Source organism: Macrobrachium nipponense, chromosome 11, assembly GCF_015104395.2.
Source record: "Macrobrachium nipponense isolate FS-2020 chromosome 11, ASM1510439v2, whole genome shotgun sequence".
Lineage (NCBI taxonomy): Eukaryota > Metazoa > Arthropoda > Malacostraca > Decapoda > Palaemonidae > Macrobrachium > Macrobrachium nipponense.
The window spans coordinates 72,458,759-72,483,972 of NC_061087.1; the positions used below are offsets into that span (position 1 = coordinate 72,458,759).

Here is a 25,214-nt window from a genome sequence, read left to right on the forward strand (position 1 = left end):
ATTACCATTCTGCAGCGCCCTAGACTGGCAGTTGCGGTTTTTCTATGCAGTTTTACCTCCTGAACAAGAATTTTAAGTAATATTTATTCGGAAGACTGTAAATAAACCCCAGGGGCTCGTACTAAACACGGCGAAATAGGTACATTTCGGAATGCTTATAGTAGAAATACCGGTAACTCAAGTGTCTAGGGTATGTCCGAGGAAGTTGACTCTGGCCTAAGTGACTGGCCTATGTCTGAGGAAAGCAGACTTTCAAGTCTTGACTAAAATCCTTGGGAAAGCGACTCGCTGTACAAAGGATGTCACACTGGCCTGGCAAACGAACAACAAAGCACTAAATGAATACCCACAGAGGACAGGATAACACCTACCTTGCAGAAGGACGAACAGCAATCATTCAATGGAGTAAACAGAAAAGAATCACCAATGAAGTTGTCATTTCCAGTCTAATGTGCACAATAACCGACACAGATTCAACTAGAAATAGCGCGTCAGCAGAGGCGTTTCTCGATCCTCGCAAGATTTTGCGTTCTTAACCATCTTGGTCACAGAGAGACACACTAGCGATTCAGCGAAAAGAACTTAGCCGGTGACGCGGTCACCAGTGTTCCAAGATTTTTTTTCTTTTCTTTTTCAAAAGTAACATCTGATTAATTCCCACTCTTGCATTTCTATGGAAAACTACAGTGAAAGGAACAGATTGACAGAAAATTCAGAAAATCTCAATTTTGTCTAAGCTAAAGTGAGATAGAGCAATTTTAAGTTCCTTATTTTACGAGACTATGCTGCTTGGTGTTGGAAAATAACACTAGGTTACTGACGAAAGAATTCGAAATTTTGTTTTACACAACATAATATTCATATTAATGTTACGTGCTAGGATTAACATTTGGTTTGGCTTGGAAGTGTAAGGGCAGGTATTCACGGTCAGTTTTACTTGTCATTTCACCGGCTACAGTATGATGGAACAGAGTTCACATAATTAGGACGGAAATCACAAACTACTATATTGCCAAGAGGGTGTGTTTGTGACTCACGCTCGAGTTTGATAGAATATAAGGATTTTGTGGGCTTAAAAATAGCTTTGGTGGCAGTAATACATTTTATTTTCAGAGTTTCCCATATACATGATTTACTTTAAGGATTAACCAATAAGAAATGTCAGTGAATATGCCAATAAGACTATAGTTGTTATACTGTAATGATACCTAACAACTGATAGTCTCTTTGTTCCGTATCTCAGCCCATGATTTTATTCCCATTTTTTTTTCTCGTCTTCGAGGCATTATATTTGTTAAATTTCATAGTCTTATCAGGTATATACCACATTTAGAAGAAAATGCCTACCTTTGCAAAATAAAGAAATACATAAGAATAAGTTAAAATTTCAGTAGGAATATCTCTTACCGTTATCTGTAGCTCAGATACCAGCTTTACAATCCTTTCCTTACATATATGCATGTCACCACAGCCTTAAAGACTTGTCTCAGTCATTTTAATTGTTCCGTGAATTTTTTGTGATGGCATGCTTAAATTTCTCCTATTCGTAAAGTTGATCAATTTTTTCCTAGGGCCATTGTTGCAGCTTTCCCCCTATTTAAGGATATTTGCAGATAAATTTTTGCACAATGTACTACCTACCCTCTTATCAGTGGCGGACTGGCCAGGTTGCCAGCAGCTTGCCCGATGGCAAGTGGGCTCCTTACACTTGGGCCCTTTACACATAAGACCATGGAAAATTTCAATACTGAACAAATTCCTTTCTAAATGTAAGGTTATATATATATATTATATATATATATATATATATATATATATATATATATATATATACTGTATATATATATATATATATATATATATATATATATGACTAGTTGGGCTCCAAGAGGCCCCTGGCTTAGAATATTACTGGTTATTGTCCATCCACACAAAACAGATGCGATTTGCATGACAGTGAGGGAAAGTAAACATTTATTTGTCACTAGTATATGCAGCATGGTAAGTGAAATCATTTTGTGAAAATATATGTCTATATGTCAATAGGAAATATCTTCAAACTCGAATATAAGAAAAGAAATGGATATTTTTAGAAGACAAAACATATATATTAATATGATTGTGAATTATATATATATATATATATATATATATATATATATATATATATATTGTATATATATATATATATATATATTGTATATATATTATATATATTATATATATATATATATATATATATATATATATATTATATATATGTATATATGTGTGTATATACTTTATATGCAGCTTTCTCTTCAAAGAGCTGGGTAAACATTCCTTTTAATCAATCAAATCTCTCTCTCTCTCTCACTCTCCTCTCTCTCTCTCTCTCTCTCTCTCTCTTCAAACTCGAATATAAGAAAAGAAATGGATATTTTTAGAAGACAAAAACATATATATTAATATAATTGTGAATATATATATATATATATATAGTGTTATATAATATATATATATATGTTAATATATATATATATATATTCTATATATATATATAGATATAATATATTTATATATATGTATATTAGTATGTTTAATAACTTTATATGCAGCTTTCTCTTCAAAGAGCTGGGTAAACATTCCTTTTAATCAATCAAATCTCTCTCTCTCTCTCTCTCACTCTCCTCTCTCTCTCTCTTTCTCTCTCTCTCTCTCTTCACACACACACACACGCATACGGTGTTGTGTGTGTATGTGTGATATATATATGTATGTATGAGAGAGAGAGGGAACAACTCACAAGTATCGTACAGCACGGTACAGGTACGGAACACGATCAGTCACTGTTGTCAAGATTAAAATATCACGATTTTCGTTAGGGTCATTTAGGTTGCCATCTGTTGATATCTTTTCCTTTATATAAGTTAACTAAGTATATATTACGCATATTAATACACGCATTTGACACACGGGGACGATCCCTTATCTAAAGTGCATTGTGGGCATTGAAAATTACTATTCCTTGCAGCAAATGTGCAGTGGTAGGACTGCAGCGGCTCAACACGCCTCAGCCGTCGTCCACGGACACAGTCAGTTCTGTAGCAGTACAGTAATGTATTTGACTAGTGACTGAAGTGTTATTACCTTGACTGACTTCCTTAAGAAGTGAGTTGCACTGATTTTGTTGGTAACCTGTCCTTTTGGTCTATCAGCATCTGATAGATCTTGCGAAGATGATGAGAAAATTTCAAGGAAATGAAAATTCAAAATTATAATTTGTGATAAGCCGATCCTTACTGTACTACGGTCTATGGCAAAATAAGTGCAATGTTGATATTGAAACATGACGTAGCTATAAGCTTCCAGGGCCTAAGCACATATTTCTTATTTCGCTGAATAAAAGGAGAGAAGTATTGAAGCAGAGAAGTATTGTTATGAGAATTATAGATATCATAAAGATGTTCAGCAAACAAGCACTTCCTTTTCGAGGTCACAGAAATGAATCGGCCTACACTTTTGATAACGATGTTTTGAATCGTGGTATTTGTTTAGCTATAGTGCAGTTAATGGCAAAATATGACAGTACTATGGCAGCTCATGTTTTTTCGGTGCAAAGCAAGTCTGAGCAGAGAATGAAACGATTAGAACAACAAGGAAAGGTTCACAGTAAAGGTCGTAGTGGACTTGTTACATAACTGAGTAAAACAACTATAAACTATTTAATCAACATTATGAAAAATATGATTCAAGAAAAAATTGGGCAAGAAGTTAATCAACAAAATATTATTCTATACAGGTTGATTCAACGCAAGATATTTCATCCATTGATCGGTTTAGTATTAAAATTCGATATGTGCTTAAAGGTAATATCTATGAGCGACTACTTTCCGTTGTACCAGGACAGGGACTTTTCGATCTATTAATCAAAACGTTACAACGTCATAAAATTGACTCAGAAAAATGCGTATCTGATCGCACAGTTGGCTCTGCAAGCTACCATGGGCAGTACAAGGGTTTACAAAGTAGAATTGCTGTTGTGGCAGATCAACATGTTCATGTATGGTGGTATGCCCATGTTTAGAATCTAGTGATAACTGAGACTACAAAATGTTGTGTGCCTGCAGTTTCCTTTTTCAATTTGCTTCATTTGTGAAAGCATCATACCAGCGAATGGCCGTATGGATAGTAGTAGTAGGAAAACATCTGGGACAAGAAAAAATGAAACGATTAAAGCTAATAGGCGAAACTAGATGGTCAGGGAAATCAAATGCAGCAACAACTGTATTTAGATGCTTTGATGATGCTTCTGTGATTACTTGTGTGGATTTATTGGTATGCTTAACAATGATTCAAGAATCAGACAAGTTTGATGCAAAAACAAAGTATAATGCAACGTTTTTCTTCAAAGTCTTGAAAAGTTTGAAACCATATTGACTGTATTTACTTATTTGTATATACTTGAAACTACATCCCCTTTATCAAAATACCTGCATACCAATGGATTAGATATGTTTACTGCATGGAGTTTGGTAGATACAGCTACAACAAAGTTGATGGAACAGACAAGAACATTTGATAATATCCACAGCAAGGCTTTTGAATTTGTAATTAAATGTAATGAGGAAATTTCGCAGATGAATTTGAATGAACAGATAACATTTCAAATTGATGCTTTGGAAGATGCATTGCCAGTTAAGAGAAAGAAGAAGAAGATAAAAATGGCAGATGAACTTGCTAGTGATGAAGGAAGCTCCTCAGATCCCCTGGTTGGTTTTAGAATAAATGTGTTTAATTTAATAATGGATCGTATTCTTCCGTCACTGGAATCCCGCTTTGTACAACGCAAACAGTTGTATAAAGATTTATCTTGCTTGGACTCTACAAATTTTAAAACAATTGCTGAGAAAGGTCTTAAAGATGAAGCATTGCGAGGAATTATCAAGTTGTTTCCACAAATCATCAGAGATCAAGTGAAATTGGAACTGTTTCTTTTGCTTCAATCTTTGATGTTTTAAAGTTATTGCTTCATGATGGTGAAAATGTGGGCAGCAGTTGCACCAACAGTAAAATGTACACTATTTGCCCATCTTGTATACTGAAAATTCAAGCTTCCAACAGACTTCATGACAAGGCATATGATAACCTTTATGAACTATATAAAATAATTTGCACATTATCTGTTACCCATGTAAAGTAGAGGGCATTTTCAAAACTGAAGATTATAAAGACAAGGTTAAGAAATTGAATGTCTGAGGAAAACTTGGAATCTTACATGTTACCATCCATTGAAAAGGAAATGTTAGATGAGCTGGATAATGAAGTAATTATTAACAGTTTTGCACAATCCTCCACTGAACTTAAGCGATTGCTCCTAATATAGTAGACTGCATGTAATAGGTTTTTGTAGTTTTTAGCTGTCTATATACAAATTGTGTAGTACAAGTATGCTTAAATATATCCGAATATTATTTCAAAATTCTTGATAAATTGGTATATGCATGTTATACTTCTGTATTGAAAGTATATTTAGTATACTTTTATTTTGTGTATTTCACAATTATGAAAGTAAGTAATCAAAACCATATAAATCTAGTCTTTTGATGGGCTAGACTAAATAAAGGGGAGGTGATAAAATTTGACATATGTCTGATCAATGGTATGTCTAAATTATTTGAAAGAAAACTTGAGTAGAAAACGTATAAAGAATGTAGGCTATATGCATCTTCTTGATTTTCTTTACAGGTTTATTGGATTACATTTTTAGTTTGCAAACATTTCAAAATAACACTACTTTACATGTCATTAAACTTTGGTTAGAAATTCAACTAAGCAATTATGTATCTATATTTGGTATTACTCTACATTATGTCTAGGTGATTTACACTTATTAGTAAAAAATAAACGTTCCAATAATTTGTCTTCTGTGTTTCCACATGTGCATTTTCAAATATTTTATGTATTCGTTATGTGAACTCTATTATAGTATTATGGCTGAGGGTTGGAGTGGGCCCCTTCTTTTGCCACCTGGCAACCACAATTTTTAGACCCAGTCCGCCACTGCCTCTTATGTAGCAAGATTCTTCCTCAATAGCATCATAGGTTTTTTTTAGCTTGTCTATACCAGGATATTCCAAACTGACCCCTGCATCGTTAATTCCTTATTCAGTGTAGTCTACATATCCACACCAAAACAACTTGATTTTACAGTGCCATACATTTTACCGGAATTCATAAAATCAAGCCATTCATTTCCTAAATCTATGAAATCACCTGACACCAACCAGGTTTGGGATGAAATTAAACCTTTTCTAATCGGCACATGTTTAGGATATTCACTGAGCCGCATACTTTGCCTTTGAGTTCCTGACACATTAAGGTGATTTTGAGTCAGTTTTGGCGTTAAAGTCAATTTATCGCTGTCTTAGCCAACAACTCTTGTGTAGAAGTAGATGAAATAATATCTCATTTTCCTGTGTAACGTCCATGCTCCAAGAAATTATTTCTTATTAACTTAATCATGTGAGGCACATCAGCAAAAACAAATACACTCCGATCTGCACAAGGATTTTTAAAAGTAACTTGACCATGCACAGGGTCTATCCTCAATTTTCCCTGGAGTCTTAAATTGTTGGGTCCTAAATCACGAACCCGAGCTACAACATTAAATCCTACTTTCGCAATACAAGCTATCTAGTCAAGTTGTATATTTTGCTCATCAAAATTATACACACACAACACACACACACACATATATATATATATATTTATATATATAAACTGGTTGTTTTCATTTATCTATTAAGCCTCTCATCATTCTAAAAGGATCCTTGTTTTGTAGTTGTTCCGATACGTAATACAAACCATCGGTCCTTTAACAATAGGAATGTAACTTAGCGGCAGCTGGAGCCAGTCGTAGGCTTCGAACAAAGGGGTCCGCGTGACTGAGAGGTGAAGAATCACTTTGCTTTTGGCCGTGCTGGGTGATAGACGTGTTGTTCGCCGCTCTGCCCGCTTCTGTCGTATACTTTGGAATACTCCTTCAATTGTGAAGATATTATTACTTTCTCTTATACTAGTGTCCTTGTGTGGAAATAACGTGAGTACTTGGTTATTTTTGTCATTATTTCTTGATTGTCTCGTGGAATGGATTCCTGCGAGCCAGAAAGACGCCCCTGCCAACCCCCCGTCAGCTGCATATTGTGCCCTGGTGTGGAGGGCCATAAGTGTGGGGCCTTTCGATCCCTTTTTGAGGTTGATCCTCATGAGTTTTGTGCTCAGTGTCGAGGGCATGAGTTCTCTCGCGCCGAGTCATGTGATGTTTGTGTAATTTGGTCGGAGGAGCAGTGGGAGCGTTACGAAGGGAGAAAGAAACCGCGTAAGCCGTCCAGGGAGTCATTGGAGGGTTCTCCAGTCACTCCCCTGGTCATGGACACGTCTTCTTCTTTCCTCCCTCCGTCACAGCTCCCGCATATGGCTCCTTTCCCTTCGGGGGGTGTATCTCGCTCCTTCTCTTCCCTCGATCAGTTGAGTGTAGAGGAGGGGGCGAGGTACCCCGACGTGCAATTGTATTCGGGGTCTTCCATTCGCTCGGGGTGGGAACTGTCCCCCACCCCCCGGGCGAGGGGGAAACCTCCCCCCTCCCCCACTAACCCGACACTTGCTCCCTCAGGTTTGCCTGCTGCGGGGGACAATCTTGGCCAGGTCTGGTTCTCGCTGGGGCTCCAGGGGACACCGAGCATTCAGGGGCTGCTGTGTCATCTCTTGAGGGGGACCAGGCCGGTAACCCATGGCCCTGTGACTACAACCACGACTACAGTGTCCACGCCAGGGTATGCTGCCCCTCCTCACCTTGTGTATACGCAGCATGTATCTATGGTGACCCCGTCAGCTGCTGTGCAAGCGCCGCTGCTGGGGGTGCAGAGGAGGGTCGTTATGCCGCCACCTGGTTTTGCTGCTCTTGCTCCAGCCCCTGACTTCCGGTGTCCCAAGAGCTCCCCATTGGATCTGCCACCAGTGCCTAGGGTGCTGCTGATCCCTGCTCCACCTCCTCTTCTTGTGCTTGCCGCTCCTGTACCAGTTCCTGCCGCCGTCGTTCCTGGCCCCACCCCAGGTTCCTCTGGACAGGTGCACCCAGGCCCTGTTGCTTCGGCAACTGCCCTGGCTCTGTCCTGGATGAAGGACCTGACGGTGGTCCTGAGGAAGCTGACGAAGAAGAAGAGGAAGGTGTCATCGTCGTCTTTGTTGTCTTCTTTATTGTTGTCTGCTGCCGCCTCTTTCCCTTCGACTTCCAAGGACCCACAGCCGAGGAAGAAGAAGGTAGCCTCCTCCCCCCCAAAGAAGTCTCGCTCTGAGACCTCTAAGGGTCCGTCCCATTCCAGTGGGATGGTTGGGGCTTCCGCTGGTCCTTCTGTTCCTTCAGGAATGGGGCCCGTCTCTCCTTCCGTAAGGAAGAAGAAGACGGGGACTGGAGGGGTACCTGCTAACACCGGTACCTCCTCGCCTGGCGCCAGAGGTTCTGCCTCGACACCAGGTACCGTCTCGGCCTCTTGTTTGCGAGAGGTACCGAGTGTATGGTCGCCTGCGGGTGACCGTGCAGCCAAGATCCAGGCAGCCGAGCCTGCTCGGCGCCAGGATCCAGGCACGGAGTGGAAGACTGGCGGGAGTCGCCCAGGTGACTCCCGCCAGGCCAGCGGTCGCTCTTGTGGCGAGCTGCTGGTACCCAGGGTCGATGCGATGGTCCCAGACCTGCCGCGGGTTGAGGCGAGGAAGAGGTCCCTTCGGTTGCCTGGACCAGCTTCGGCTGGTTCAGGTGGCGTGCCGCGCCGTGAGGACAGGCCTCGCTCCCACCAGGACAGCGGACTCTGCCGGTCCCCTGACCACCGCTCCCACTGGGATGGGACCGGGCGGATAGGAGGACCAGCAGCAGCTCTTCTGATGCTCGGGACCGTCGCCGCTGTTCTTGGTCTAGCCGCTCTCCCCCGGAGAGCTGCGCGACCAGGCCTGCGGCTCGATTGCCACCACGGGATTGCGAGCGTCTGCAGCCCCCCCCGCATGCCAGTTCTGCAAGTGGGCGAGGGGGGGAGCGTCAGGTCTTCCTCTCCTATCCTTTCAACTTCCTCGGGTTACAACGGGAAGAGCGAGTTGATCAGGAGCGATTATTTACCTCACACACAACAATGTACATGATTTCCTTCTGTCAACAAACTGTTAGAAAAATTTTTGTGGGATCTTATTTTTCTCAGGTTACCACAGATTGCAAAGTGAGCGGCACTACTGGAGTTTGAATGAAGACCTTGAAACTCCGATCATTCGGAAAACTATGCCAAGGAACCAATTTCTGAGCATCTAACGGTATCTTCATTTTGTTAACAATGAAGATGCAGGAACCTGCATAGGACATAAAGGATTTAAAATTAGACCTCTAGCAGATGCTATGAATGAGAGGTTCAAACAATTTGGGATTTTCTCTAAAGAACTCTGAATTGTAAGATAGTATAGAAAAAGCTCTCAAAAGCAGCTTTTAAGAGGCAATCCTATGAGAAATGGGTGCTATGTTGTGGAACAAGCGGCTACTGTTTTCAAATGGATTTATATTAAGGAAACCTTGAGAACCCCTATGACCATGAAATTTATATTGATAATTTTTTCTCAAGTTACAATCAACGTGTGCAACTAAAAAATTTAGGAATCAGAATTACAGGAACAATAGTTCAAACAGAACATCCAAATGTCCTCCAAAGGATGATAAAGAACTAAGAAAAGAAGATCGTGGATACTATGATCACAGATTTGAAGAAAAAGAACTCTAGTTTCTGTAATGGCATAACAACAGTTTAATTACAATTGATAGCAACCATCAATTTGCCAGCCTTTTTGGAAATGTAAAAAGATGGTCAACCAGCCGTGGAAAAGAAAAACTTGTTCCTCAACCATTTCTTATTTCCCAGTATAATAAATACATGGGAGGAGTGGATCATTTAGACTGGCTTATCCAAAAGTATCGCATTTCTATTAGATCTAAGAAGTGGTATTTTAGTTTATTCTCAATTTTCCTTGACATTGTGATGGTTAATTCCTGGATTGTATACAGTTTTGCAAATAAAACTCAGGATGCCATGATATTAGATTTTAGGGTATCAGTTCCAAATACCTTTTGCAGCTCTCCTCGGTCTCTGGTCCTAAAAATTCTGAATGGCTAGAAGTATTATCTTCCAAGTAACCCCAGAAATTAGATTTTCTTCAACTAGACACGTTCTTGATCGAACAGAAGGAGGGAAGCAACGGAAATACGTTTGTTGCAAATGGCTTTCCAAGCGATCTGTTGTTCGTTTGTTTTAGTATATGAAAAAGAGATAACTTACGATTTTTATCCTAGGATTTTTCATCTTTGACAATGAAGAGATTTATTTTGAGCATCTTTTTTGACTGAACATAAGTACTGCCCCAAGTGGTCATGGTCCTAAAAAATGGACCAAAATTAAATTATTATTTTTCCTAATCTATCATGATATTTTTTTATGCATTTATTATAATATATTGATGTGTAAAGTAGTGTTTCTTAATGAAAATTTTATGAAGACATCCTTTGTACATAGATAAACCTAACCCGTTATCAAAGCCTTCCAGGTGCAGGTTTATGTTCATATCTACAGATGGCTTTTCACATCATTAACCATCACTGAAAACTCTCAACCCTTCAGGTACAAGTCATACTATCCTAAATTACCATGGTAATTCATAAACAAACAGCTCCTGTATGCCAGGGTGAGGGTTAGGGGGAAATTAAGGAATGCCTGTTTTCATTAAAACTGATATAAACCCTGACATTCTCACTTGCACTCCCCTAATTGACTAAAACATTTCCCCTCATATCTCAACATCGTTTGCGAACACGATAGATGATTTGTTTGGCTATTCTCAGCATCACCCTTCAAAAGGTGGGTGTCATGTCGTGACTGTCTCAGATGCACTGCAGCGCAATCATTTGGCGTCTGTTGACGAGTACGAATCTTTGATGATCTCCTGAGCTGTGGACTTTGTATTGGTTGATCCAGATCAGTCATTATTTTGTCCAATTGGTTTGTTGCTGTACCTACAAAGGATCAACACCCTTCAATCCACTACAGACTTCCAATGCAGAATTGTCTAATGACATGTCTTCCTCTGAGTCTTGGGAGATTGTGAGGAACTTCTCTGCAGTTGGATCCGTCCACTGTTAGGTCTCTCAGAGAGCAAACAGTGCCAGTGGCTGGGTACATTTCATCACTTCAAAGAATATATCGGACCTTAAGACAGATGCAGTCTCATTGTGACCATATTTATATCTTTCTTCCTTTGGGTGTGCCCACAGCTCCTTGGAACCTCTTTTCCTTGGACCGGTGGTGGATGCTCACAGTTTGTATTTATTTATTTGGCTCCTTCGAGAGGACAAGTTGCATCTCGTCTATGGTGTGCAGTTCTAGAGGTAAGAAGGATGTGAGAGTGACTGGCCTCCATCTTCCCCTCCTCTTCCTTCTACTCTTCCTCCTTCAGGTTGAGGATAAGACTTGAACTTACACATGCTGGTCAAGCATTTGATGCGGTAAGCTTGCACATCGAGTTTCCTTTCTATTTTTCTTATCAGAATCACAGAAGCAGTCCTGCTCCTTCCTCTAGCAAGAGGAGGAAGGAGATGAGCAATAATGCAAACCCTTCCCAGAGCTTTGCATTAATGCTTCCGACTCTAAATTCTTCCCAACCCTTTTTCGAATGAGTCACGATTCCTCATTCATTTCGAAAAGGCCCAGAAGTCTGACTCTTGATCATGCAGCTCATACTCCGATCAAGTTGTCAGAGGCAGGGCACTCCTCACTCTCCCTGTAAGGTGGTAGTGCTGTCAGTGCACCTCATTCGGTGCAATGTAGGCATTATTGAGGGTCCTTTGCAGTGTCCCTTCGACCCTTAGCTGCAACTACTTTCATTCCTTTTATCATACCTCCGTTCATATTCTTTCTTCAATCTTATTGTCCATCCAATCCTAAGAATTGTTTCATAGTGCAACTGCGAGGTTATCCTCTGTTACACCTTTCAAACCTTTTACTGGCAATTTCCGTTTCAGCGATAAGTGACCTATATAAATCAAATCAAATCAAACTCCTCCTCGCTCTTACGACCAGGAGGAATAGTCCAGGTGTGCTGAAGTCCAGTCAGTTCTAGAGGCTCACTCACATTCCTCCCACCAATCAGTGAGTCTTCCTAAAGTAAAGGACCAAGGGTTTGTATATCGCGTAGGAACAAACTACAAGTTTTTAAAGTATAAGTTGTATTTTTCCTAACTACACAAACCTGAGGCCCTTTACATTAATGCCCACCTCTTGCCACCCCTTCATCTGAAACCTGGGCCGAAAGGCAGAGTGGAGTGTTTACATCTGGGCAGGCAGGCCTACCCGCCCACCAGACGGCAGTTACTGCCTAAGCACCTTGTTCTAGAATTTTAATGGCCATATTCCAGCCTACGCTGAAAGTAATTCCTAATGTGAATGACCTCAGGTTTGTATAGTTAGGAAAAATACAATTTACTTTAAAAAATTGTGATTATGTTTTGCATTGACTGTATTCAGAGTTATATGGCTTTGCAAGCAGGTGTTAAAGTCGTAGGTTATTTCATTTGTAGCCCCACCCGGGCCTGACTTTATAGCAGGTATGTATTTATGTTAACAGCTATAATTCTCTTGATCCTTTTGGATGTGGTCTCTGCCCTTTTCACAGTTCAGCATTTGTTGCTTTAGTCCTTGGCTTCATGCTGTTTCTGAAGGGCATTGCTGACTGTTCTTTAGGCTAGCATTTGCTTATTATTTTATTGGGATGCATTATGCGAGTGTTGTCATCACGAACGTTGATGTGGAATGTCTCTTTAGAAATTGCTACTCGCAATTTTGGTTGTAGGTTTGTATGAATTACAACCTGAGTAGTGATTATAATCATAATGGGAGAAATTTCAAGATATTTGTTTTCTAATGATCCTCAAACTAGTATTTCAACTAATAAGAAGACTTGAGTCCCTTGTACTTCTAGAAATTTTCAGGCCAAAATATAAATAATTCATGTGAACTGCTGGGCCCACAGTTGATTTCGTTTTTGTGTGGGGTGGTGATGGTAATAATTTATATTTTTATTTGATTATGTTAATGTTTTCTTTTTTCTTTCTTTCAGATTTCCATTTTAAAGGTAGGTCCGCCACGGTACACGTGAACCTTGAATTTTATAATTTTGTTGAATCTATCTTTCGTTCATACAAATTATCCAAGATATTGATATGCTGTGGTTCGAGATCATTTAGATAATGTGGTGTGTAATTATGGTTATATGCTGTAAATGATGTATGTATATATTAATTTAATTGTGTGCTCATGTGACCTTGTGTACATCGAAATGAATGCCGTTTACTCTTTATGGTGGGTATGTTATCCCAAGATGGCCTGTGAATTGAGCAGCCTACCACTGACTGAAAATTAATATTACTTGGGAATTTTTTTTACCATAGACAAAAGCGATTACTTGAGCGTTGTTTTTTATCCTAGTGGTCTTCAATCATGTTTCTGTTTGATAACCTTTATTATTTACAATGTATTCTCTGTTCATAAGTTATAGTGTTTTATTGAATATTGTCGAAATCTGTAAGATTTTCTGGTTTAGAATTAGTGAAATTTATTTTATTTTTACTCATTTTACTTGCCATTGTATCTTTGAATTTTGATATGCTATTTTGCATGCTTGCATGATTAAAATTGTTGTAGTGTTGTTTTTCCATTATTTGTTAGTTATAATCTATAAACACCTCTGATATACCAAAACTGTAATCTTAGTTAATTTGGGATGGTAGTCAAGGCTCACTGTATATGATGTTACTTTGAAGGCTGTATATGAATAAGAAATATTTACATATTCATGATTAGTTTTTATTTGATATATTTTTCTAACTGGAAAAATGGGTAGTATCTGTCATAAAACTTTGAAAGTTTGAACTTGCGCCTAAAACTTTGTAAAGACTGTAACCAGAACTGGCGTTTCTTACACGCTACCATTTATTTAAAGCTAAGACTTCATAGCAAATTGTATAATTTAGCAACCAGTGTAAACGTTTTAGTTCAGAGTAGTCATTTCCTTATTTCACAGAGGAAGAGAACGGTGAAGGAAGTTGCATTCTGTTGGTTGCTGTTGACTTATGTAGATGCTCGATAGGTGCTATTGTGAAGTGCTTTCTTTTATGCAGATATATGCCTTTTGTTAGAATCAGTTGCTGCGATCGCCTGCTTGCTATTATCCGGTTGCTTGCTTGACACGTTCGCGATACCTTCTTGTTCTTCTGTGAAATAATTGGGAACAGTCATATTTTGATATCGTTGAAGTTCACTGGCAGAAAACAATGAATATTGGTTAATATGAAAGTTTAAAACTGATAGGAAGTGTCATAAAAGTTATGATTGATTAAAGCAAAATGTCGATGGTACCCAAAGACCTAAAAGATGAATAGACAAATGTTTGAAGATAAGTTCCATAAACATCGGGAATATAATGGAGCGTGTTTTAAAAAAATCTCAAAAGCAATATTAAAGAACAAATAAATGTGATGTAATTTTTTTTGCACATTAATTTGTTTTTTGAAAAAAGATTTTTCACATTTATTTTTTAAATAAAGCCTTCAAGGTTCCATCCATGGTGGAAAAATCTTGCGGTTGGCTGCAGTTGGTGAGTGTTAAACTTATTTTACTAAGCATTCACATTTTTCTTCATTTGGTAATGATACCAGCACACGCTTTTGTGCATTTGTATTTTATTTTTCAGGAGAACACTGGTGACTTTTTTTTTTTTTTTTTTTTTTTTTTTTTTTAGTTTTAATGGTCTTTGGTTCAACTTGAGGTTCTTTGTGTCTATTTAGTCTCTTGAAAATCTTTTGAGAAGGAAACACTGTAAGACAAGCACTTCGTTAGCTTTGATGAAAATTCGTTGAATGTTCACAAGTTAGTTGTGGCATCTGTTTTGATAATGACCAATTGAATTATGGCATTTATTGCGAAATAAAGGTGCTCAAGTTAGCATAATTAACAGCGTGGGATATTTTAACCCAGTTGCATTAAATCGTTAAGTTCTGCGTATTAAGCCTAGGAAAGGGTGGTAGAGGGTGAGAGGGAGATTGCCTGCACAGGTCAACTTCATCGCGAGAAGCTCTTTCCAGGCGAATAGAAGCCGTACGTTTGTCTGTGGTTGAGTGGCATTTGGGTTGCAGTGTCTACGGTTGAGTGGCATTTGGGTTGCAGTGTCTACGGTTGAGTGGCATTTGGGTTGCAGTGTCTACGGTTGAGTGGCATTTGGGTTGCAGTGTCTACGGTTGAGTGGCATTTGGGTTGCAGTGTCTACGGTTGAGTGGCATTTAGGTTGCAGTGTCTGCGGTTGAGTGACATTTGTGTTGCAGTGTCTGTGGTGAGTTACCTATTAAATAGTGTTAGTCTAGTTATAAAATCGCGTTAAGTTATGAGATATAGGCTATGCAAATCTGTGTATGTATGATTTTAAGTTTTATTAATTAGATTAGGTTACGTATTTAAGCTCTTTAGAATTGGTTACTTGTTTGTATGAAACTCCGGCATGTGATGGAAACGACTCCAAGATTTATCTTAGAGGACCCTTTGTTGCTTGGTAAGTTTATTCTTTCTTCAGACTTTCCGCACTGCTGGAAGTTAAGGAGACCTGTATGGTGTCGCTTAGAAAGTGAAAAGTGCATGATGAAATGTTTCCCGTTGGGGGTAGTGCCATCAGTGCACCTCATGCAGCGCACTGGAGGCATTACTTTGGTTCTTTGCAGCGTCCTTTTGTCCCTTATCTGCAACCCTTCTCGTCCCTTTGACCTAAATTGGCCTAAATTTTGTGCTCCAGTTCCTTGATGAAATGTAATAAATTGAGCTTTAATGAGACACAGCACAAAATATCGAGGTTTAAGATAGTGCAAAGTATCAACGTCAGTATTTATATCAGTAGGATAAAATTGGAAAACGGATTTTTTATTATCGACTCGTGTTGCAAACATAAAAGCACCAATTGCAAGAATCATTCAGTTTTCCTTTGCCTCCCAGCATACCGGAATGACATCCATTCTTGTAATTCTGGAAGATGTTGAATAATGTAAAAGAATTTGAGTTAACAGTCACGGAGGTCATCCCTTTTGAATATTTATAACTTTTAGGGATGTCATTATTTTTGTATTTTGTTATATGGTAACTTCATAGTTTGCTTTGCTTTCATTGCCCAGGTATCGTTAATAATAAATACCTTTTGTCTTTTTACCACAGATAAACCAGGGATAGAATATCTTCAGAGCTGCTTGCAAAGGCAGCATTTACCAGATATGACTAAATCTTTCTAACAGCAACACAACGTAAAAATCTTTCTAACAGCAACACTATGTAAGTGTCTCGTTTAGTTTATTTCACTCAGTGAAGTTAATTTCACTGTCGCTTGATTTGCTCTATACTGTTTGCCGTAATGTTAGTAAAATTGATAACATGTTATATGCTCTTTTGTATGACTCGGCTCATATCATTGTGTAAGAGTATTATTTTGAGCCAGCAGTAATCTGGAGACCCTGAAGAAGATAAGGCGTTAAAAGTTAACGATTATCGGGGATTTCAGCAACATGAAATGCTAGGGAAAAAATTCAAGTACAGTAGACCCCTGCTACATTGCAGATCAACGATCGTGAATTCAGTTAATCGCAGTTTGTTTTGTTTGTTTGTTTTTTTTTTTTTGTGGATCTTATCTCCAAATATTTGCAGAAAATCCACTACTTTGCAAATTTTTTTTGTAGAGGAATATTCACTTATCGCTATATTTTCCTTTTATTTTTCGCGACTTAAAGCATTTTTGTTATGATAAGACAATTTACTACTGATTTTCAAATATTAATCTTAATGTAAACAGCAAAATATCAATAAGATATTAAAGCAAAAACTCTCAAAATCATATAACGGCTTACTGATGTAAACATTCTGTACCTCAACTAGATCTCTCTCTCTCTCTTCTCTCTCTCTCTCCTCTCTCTCGTAGTAGCCATCTTGCTTGTGAGACGTACCCGCGTGAAGTCACAATAATCAACAGATATCACAAGTTTAACATACGACTAGAATTTGAGAAATATCTAGAAGTGTTCGTGAACTATCGGTGATAAGATTAGTGTTGAAAATAGTAGGATAAAGCGTCTTCTAAGTTAGTTTATCAAGTGTAATACTATAAATCAGAAACAAGATGGCAGTAAGTTCCAACTGCGGGAAAAAGGTGGCGTAATTTGGCGTGTTTAGCAGATTCGCAATACGATGAGGTAGCAGGAAGGGAACTGGCATTTCTCATCTATGAAATCAGCAAGTCACCTAACCAAAAGATACAAAAGCATTCATAGATATATTAGAAGGATATAATCCTTCAAACTGGAACAAATCTAATGAAAACATCTTGAAAATAATTGAAGAAGTTCCAAATAAAATCCAAGTGGTCAAGAGACTCATAAAGAAAATATACATAAACCAACATATTCCGACAAAGAAAATGAATAAGGTGAATCTTGTGAATATACTAATTGATGCATTAGGAAAAAAGAATGCCAAAAGCATGCAAACTGTGTAAGGTTGGTATAGCATAGTCAATCCACAAAACCTAATCAGAAAAGTGCTGCATGCAACATTCCGACCCATCACAGTGTGCTGAGGTAATACAAGATTTGAGAAAAGATACAAGAATTTTTTGTTCAACATGTCTATCATGGATAGACAATGTTATTAAATCAAGATTGAATGTACAAATAGTTGAGATGAAGAAGAAGAGGAAGAGGAAGAAGAAGAAAAAGAAGAGGAAAACGGAAGAAAAGTAAACAAAAATGAAATGACAGAAAAAAATAAGGAAAACAAAGAACAAGATAAAAGTATGGATGCAGAGATACTCATTGATACTACATATGAGGCAATAAAGCAGCATACCTACGAAGAAATAAATTACGATATGACAACAGAAAAGCAAATCCCGAAGAGGCTCTACCCAGATCTATACAATACGGGAAAGAGGAAAAAATAGACAGAAAGACAAAATCTGCAACCTTTTTGAAAAGAGGGAAATTGCAGATTTGGAGAAAGATGTTACTACAAACATCCTAAGATATGTCAAAACTATGAAATATATGGTAAATGTGCATACTTAGATGGATATTGGGGATGATTGCAGAGATCTGCATCCAAAAATATGTAAAAATCTAAAAGAAGGAAAAGGATGTAAGTTCGACAAAAAATGCAAATATATGCACCCTGTAGCCATGAATCATAATCAAAATAAATAACCAACCAAGTAATAAAATCCAAAATAAGAAAGAAACAAATAAAGAGAGAAATCAAGAATATCAGGTAAAAGAGAAAAGCAAACCACCAATGAGATATGCAGAGGTGTCAGCAAAAAATTTCAAAGCATCAGCTCCGAAATTCTACTCAAGAAGATAATAACTGTATTTATTATGCAAGAGGATATTGCAGAAACGGAGAAAATGCAGATTCAGACACAAAATTAATAATTATGATGAAGGAAGATCAAATATTATGGAAAAGTTGGATTTTTTAATGTCAGAATTTCTGGAAATGGAAAAAAAAGAACAAATACCAGAACAGGAAAGAGACATGGAAAATCCTTATTACTATCAGTATTAAATGAAGGAGAAAAAACACGCAAACCATCATAGTGATGAATGCGCAGGGTTTAGTTACGAGTAACTCAAAAGAAAAATAGAGTACTTAGAAGAACTAACCCAAAATGAAAAGAAAATAGATATAATGAATATAAGTGAAACCTGGTATTCCCAAGAGACTGGGAATGATGATCAATAAAAGGGTTCCAAACTTATAGATCAGATAGAAAAAATAGGAATCAAGGGGAACCGCAATATATGGGAAAGACAAAAACAAGGAAAAATATATGAGAAATATAGTAACTCAGAATGTGAACTAATAGCGGTAGAATTTGAATCTGAAAATTGATGAACATAGTAATATAGACCTCCTAATACTAAAGAGTTTGACTTAATAATTGAAAAATTGGATGATATATGTAGAAATCACAAGGACTGGACTATTCTCCTATCTGGTGACTTCAACTTTCCTTCGTAGAATGGAAAGAACGAATAGGAGATTGTGGTTGTACTTATACATATAAAAACAAAAAGAGAGTAATAGTAGTGCAGAAGATAAGAGGCAATTTGAAAAGCTATTAGATATGCTACTAGAATAAACATTCAACAAATAAATCACCTGCCAACAAGAAAGGAAAATACTTTAGACCTAGTATTTGTGAACGAGATGAATTATGTTAAAGAAATAATAGTTTATAATGTGAGTATTTCAGACCATAATGTCATAGAATTAACAGTTCATTCCAAAGCAAGTGAAAATAGAGATAAGCAAGAAATGAAAAAGTGGGAAGGATATGGAAAATACAACTTCTACAGTAAAAATATAAAATGGTCAGAAAATTAATGAAGAATTAAACAAAGATTGGGATAACATTTTCGTAAGTGATGACATAAGGGTAAATACGGAGATATTATATAAAATATTGGAGATAATAGTGGAAAAATATATACCGAAGAAGAAAAGTAAACATCATTCATTGCATACCAGAGACGAGGATCTTGGTTCCAGAAAAACTCAGAAAGTGGAAAAAAGGTCTTGCAAAAGAAAAAAATGCATGGAAACCTTTGGAAAAGTTATAGAACTAAAAAGTAAGAAAATAGAAAATGCAGAACAAAAGATTATACAATCAAAAGCCAAAATGAAAAACGGGACTTGGAAGAAAAAACCCTATTAAATATCAAGCAAAACCCCAAACTATTATACTCATATGCGAAGAAGATGAATAAAAGAAGAATAGAAATAGGCCCTCTGAGAATTGAAGGGGAGATTAACGAATGAAAAAAAGGAATTTGCAACATACTGGCAGAACGATATAAGAGAGAATTCACCCCTAGAATAGATAATGAAGATAATGATATAGAAGTAAGGGATGAAAATAGTGAATATTTTTAGCTGACATAGATATTAATGAAGCTGATATTGTGCAGGCTATTATAAATGAAATTAAAAATGGAGCTGCTGCAGGGTGCCTGATGGAATTCCTGCTATTTTGTTAAAGAAAGTAGTTCATTCTATCGCAAAGCACTTGCAATATTATTAAGACAAAGTGTAGATACAGGCAAGATATATGATGAGCACAAATTAGCATATATTACCCCTACTTTCAAAAGTGGATCAAGACTAGAGGCAAGTAATTATAGGCCTGTGAGTCTAACATCACATATTATGAAAGTGTATGAAAGGGTAATGAAAGAAAAATATTATGAAACATTTAATAAAAAATAATTTGTTTAATAAAGGACACATGGTTTCGTACCCGGAAAAAGTACACAAAACCCAACTGTTAGTCCACCGTGAAAACATATTCAAAAATATGAAAAGCGGAATGAAACAGATGTGGTTTATTTAGACTTTGCAAAAGCTTTTGATAAAGTAGACCATAATATATTGGCGAAGAAAATTAGAAAACACAATATCGTGGATAAAGTAGGAAGATGGTTAAAAGAATTTTTACACAGAAAACAGATAGTTATTGCAAACGACGAGAAATCGGATGAAGCCAAGGTAATATCCGGTGTGCCGCAAGGTACGGTGTTAGCTTGCAATACTGTTTGTTATTATGATTGAAGACATAGACAATAATGTTAACAAGGATTCGGTAGTGAGTAGTTTCGCAGATGACACAAGAATAAGTAGAGAAATTACTTGTGATGAAGGTAGGAACGCTCTACAAAGAGACCTTAACAAAGTATATGATTGGGCAGAGGTAAATAGGATGGTATTTAACTCTGATAAATTTGAATCAATAAATTATGGAGACAGAGAAAGAAAGCTATATGCATATAAAGGGCACCTAATAATGAGACCATCACAAATAAGGAAGCAGTTAAAGACCTTGGTGTGATGATGAATAGGAAACATGTTATGCAATGATCAAATAGCAACTCTGTTGGCAAAATGTAAAGCAAAAATGGGAATGTTGTTACGGCACTTCAAAACAAGAAAAAAGCTGAAAACTACTGATTATGCTTTATAAAACATATGTTCGTAGTTCCACTTGAATATTGCAATATGATATGGTACCCCACACTATCAAAAGGATATTGCACAAATAGAGAGTGTACAAAGGTCCTTTACAGCTAGAATAGAAGAAGTTAAGGACCTAGACTACTGGGAAAGACTACAATTCTTAAAATTATATAGTCTAGAAAGGAGAAGAGAACGCTACATGATAATTCAGGCATGGAAACAGATAGAAGGAATAGCAGAAAATATCATGGAACTAAAAATATCAGAAAGAGCAAGCAGAGGTAGATTAATAGTGGGCCCAAAACTATACCAGAAAAATTAAGAAAGGCGACACAGGACATTAATCCACTACGCACCAGCATCGATAATGCAGCGTCTATTTCATGCGTTGCCAGCTCATTCGGATTGGAATAAATTATCAGGAGTGAGCGTAGATGTGTTTAAGAATAAGCCTCGACAAATATCTAAACTGCATCCCAGACCATCCAAGATTGGAAGATGCAAAATATACCGGAAGATGTACTAGCAACTCTGGTAGACATTAGAGGTGCCTCACACTGAGGGGACCTGGGGCAACCCGAACAAGATGTAAGGTCTGTAAGGTAAGGTCTCTCTGAGTATACATATCCTTTAATGAAAAACCAGCAAAATATCAATAAAATGTTATTTCACCTATAGAATCCATTTACCTATATATCAACAAAATGTTATTTCACCTAGAGAATCCATTTACCAATATACTCGCGAGTCATGCGAATTTTGGAGACTTAATTTTGAAGCTAATTCTAAGGGGTCGCATCATACATGAGATGTAGTATTAGCGTATGTAAGTCTCAAAATATTATTGTATCATTATCATAAAATACAAACATAATGAATAGGCATCTTTTCCATGGATCTTTTAAAAAGTTATGCCTTACTTCACTATATGTCGAGAATTTTAAGTGGACTATTATTTTCAGGTTCTTACCCTGGAAGTTATAGGCTTAGGTTGTGCAGTTCTAAGGAAACGTCTGCAAACCTCAGATTCAGGTGTTGGATCATACAAACTAGCTGCATTTTTACAGCATTATTACAAAATTTAAACTTTACTAATTCCCTGGCTGTACACATTTGCTTTACATCTAACAACGCAAGTTACTCATCTAACAACCAAACTAACTCAAACTAGCAACAGCCATGCAAACAAAGTTGGGCTCGTGGCCTAAGGAAACACGTACATACTTCATAAGAAAATTTAACAACTATTTAACTCTGGTCACCACGCAGCGTAAAGTGAACTAAGTACTGAAACTAACAATGTCTAAGTTATTCTCCAACATTAAGAATTACCAGGATCATCTCTGGACACGGGTAAATTTCACCTTAGTTTGCAAAAATTTTAGTAAATAGCATTGACTTTAAAAACAGAATTCTTGGGTACCTTCCCCGATCACTCGTTAATCTGACACACTTGTCTCTTTAATTTCCAGTAGTATTGCTTAGATGCATCTCGATAAAGGAGCGCTGGTCTTTGCCGCAGCGTACATATTTACGGCGCCTGCCGCGCGTGACCTGTATGAGGATCAGCTAGGAAAGGGCGATTGCTGGTAGGCATCAGCTTTTATAGTCGTGTCTATGGACGCTTCTAGAATATTTTCCATCATTACAAAAATAATTTTTACTACTAGAGTGTCGATCAGAGAAGGTATCCAAAATTCATAATGCAACCATTGTTGCATGTTACAGAATTTACTAAGGGTACAGAGCAAAATTACACAAAATCAACAAGTCAGCAGAAAAATTTCGTGCCATCCACGTCATTCCAAAAATGCGTGTAGATTGCGTGTCTGAGGGACAAACACGGATGCGAATAATTTGACTCCCACGAGTACTGAACAATGCTCTCAACGACTAGGAGACAGTTTTATGATGACATAAATTCTGTGCAGTAATTTTTGACGGCACTGTATCCAATAATATTTTTTGTATCCTCGCATTATTATTATTGTATTATAAAATACAAACATAGCGATCCATTTTTGGTTTGAAAATCAGCTGAGGGCGATTACTAGGTAAGTTTATTTCATGCATTTAATTCAATTCTAGATAGCGTAAATGAATCTCTAGATACTCTTTATATTGGACAAGCTTTTATTCGTTATATATGAAGTGTTTTTAAGTCGAAAAGACTGGAATTCATCTCGTTGCGAACTAAATTTAGTTATTTTTTCTTTAATAGATGGCGTTGAGGCATATTCTTTGTGTAAAAAAATCAGCAGATACCATTTCCTATTTTCACTTGATTTTATCATAATACGAGCTTTATCGGTGTGAAAACAACAGTAAAATGTGTTCTTCGAACATATTGAAGGTGATGGGAGTTTTATCCATGTTGCCGATTGCACACTAATAGTTTTTCGTAGCTTGAATATTTTCGCAGCTTCAGCTACAACTTGCAGCTTAAATTTAGCAGTATATTTCTTTGCCCATCTTGGTAATATTTTAGTTTCAACCATTATGGGAAATCTATTATATTGATATTTTTCCCGAGTAAAGCACGTGATAACAAAACACTTCTTCTCAATACATTATTGTCGCTAATGCATACTTACAGAGAAAAAAAAAGATTAAGTTTTTACCTCGAATTTTTCCTAAGTCGGGAGAGGTGTTTCCTCTACGGTAATGTTTACTTTTAATGAGCCCTCTAACTTACTTTCTTACGCAAACAAAAGCAGTTCCAGTTACTCATTATTGGCTGAGAGGTGTGACATCGTTATGACGTCATGGGTTTCATAACCAATTACGAATGACTTGAGTCGAAAACTAGTTTCACTAGCATTTCAGCGGAGTAATACAGTTACCTGTCTAGTGTCCACTGGTATCCTTGTTTGACTGAATACTCGAATAATGAAGCAAAAAAAACAAAAAACGGCATTTTGTCTTCCTGTACCTATGGCAGAGGTAGTGCTGGCCCTTCTGGCCATTAATTTTGACAGACCTTCGATTTCCTACCGATTGTTTGCAGTGCAATGTGGTCGTCGGGTACCTGGCCACTTCCCTACTTAAGTTGCATGTCAGGGAACCTTGCAACGGCTTCACGTTTTCCCTCAAAGCACCAGCACATTTTTATCAACAACAGTTTAAGGTAAGCTTCATTAATTTATAGAGTATATTATAATGGTGGTAGTATAACGATGTATACAGCAAGTACCATCACTTTGGATTTGGTTTTGATGGATGTTAGGTAGTGGTTACGGGGGTTAAGGGGGGGGTCGCAGCCCCCCCGCTAGGCCTAGGTAGGGGTACAGGGCCTAGGTAAGGTAGGTAGGTTAGTGATAGTTCTGGGTAGTGCCCCGAAAATCACCTGGTGGAACCTTAAGGGGGGGTCGGCAGGGGGCGGAGCCCCCGCTAGGCCTAGGTAGGGGTACAGGGCCCTAGGTAAGGTTAGGTGGTTGTATTAGTTTTTTTTTTTGTTCGTAGTGCCCCGAAAATCACTGTGGCCTTAAGGGGGGGGTCGCACCCCCCCGCTAGGCCTAGGTAGGGGTACAGGGCCCCTAGGTAGGTTAGGTGGGTTTGTTAGGTTCTGTGGTGCCCTGAAAATTACTGTGGCTTTAAGGGGGGGGTCGATGGGGGCCCTACCCCCACCCCCCTCCCACCCCCCGGTAGGCGGCTTAGTTAGGGGTATGGGGTGGGGGAGGGGTGCTGGAACATTAATTATTCATTTATTGCAAATATCATTCAATGCCCCAACACCCTCCCCCCCCTTCCCCACCCAAAACCCCGGTTCCCAAAGGGTGTCCCCCATAATTGGGTGGGATGAACTAGGGTATACATAGTAAATCTCTAAATCGGTTGGTTTGCAGTCAAAATAAACGTTAAATTCATTGAAACCACACTATTTCTGATGCAACAAATATATTTTTATTGCATTTTTCCAAATTTGGCTGAAACTAAAAATTTACCCCGATCTTTTCTCCGTGGTGAATAAGGGTATAATGCAAAAATGTATCAGTTCTATTCTACTTAACGTCATTTGTAACAATTACAGCAATTTTGTGTACTATTGTGCGATGGTTGAAATGC

General features: G+C 37.8%; 1 long non-coding RNA gene across 2 annotated transcripts in view; it reads left to right on the forward strand.

The window, feature by feature from the left end:
• The window catches only part of LOC135206272 (uncharacterized), a 77,931-nt gene that overhangs the window by 51,125 nt on the left and 1,592 nt on the right, over positions 1-25,214 (forward strand). The window contains exons 2-3 of one of the 2 annotated variants that reach the window (XR_010312720.1): positions 13,177-13,191; positions 16,311-16,424. This is a non-coding gene — a long non-coding RNA (uncharacterized LOC135206272). The remainder of the gene's footprint in view (positions 1-13,176; positions 13,192-16,310; positions 16,425-25,214) is intronic. The other variant, XR_010312721.1, reaches the window with a different exon arrangement.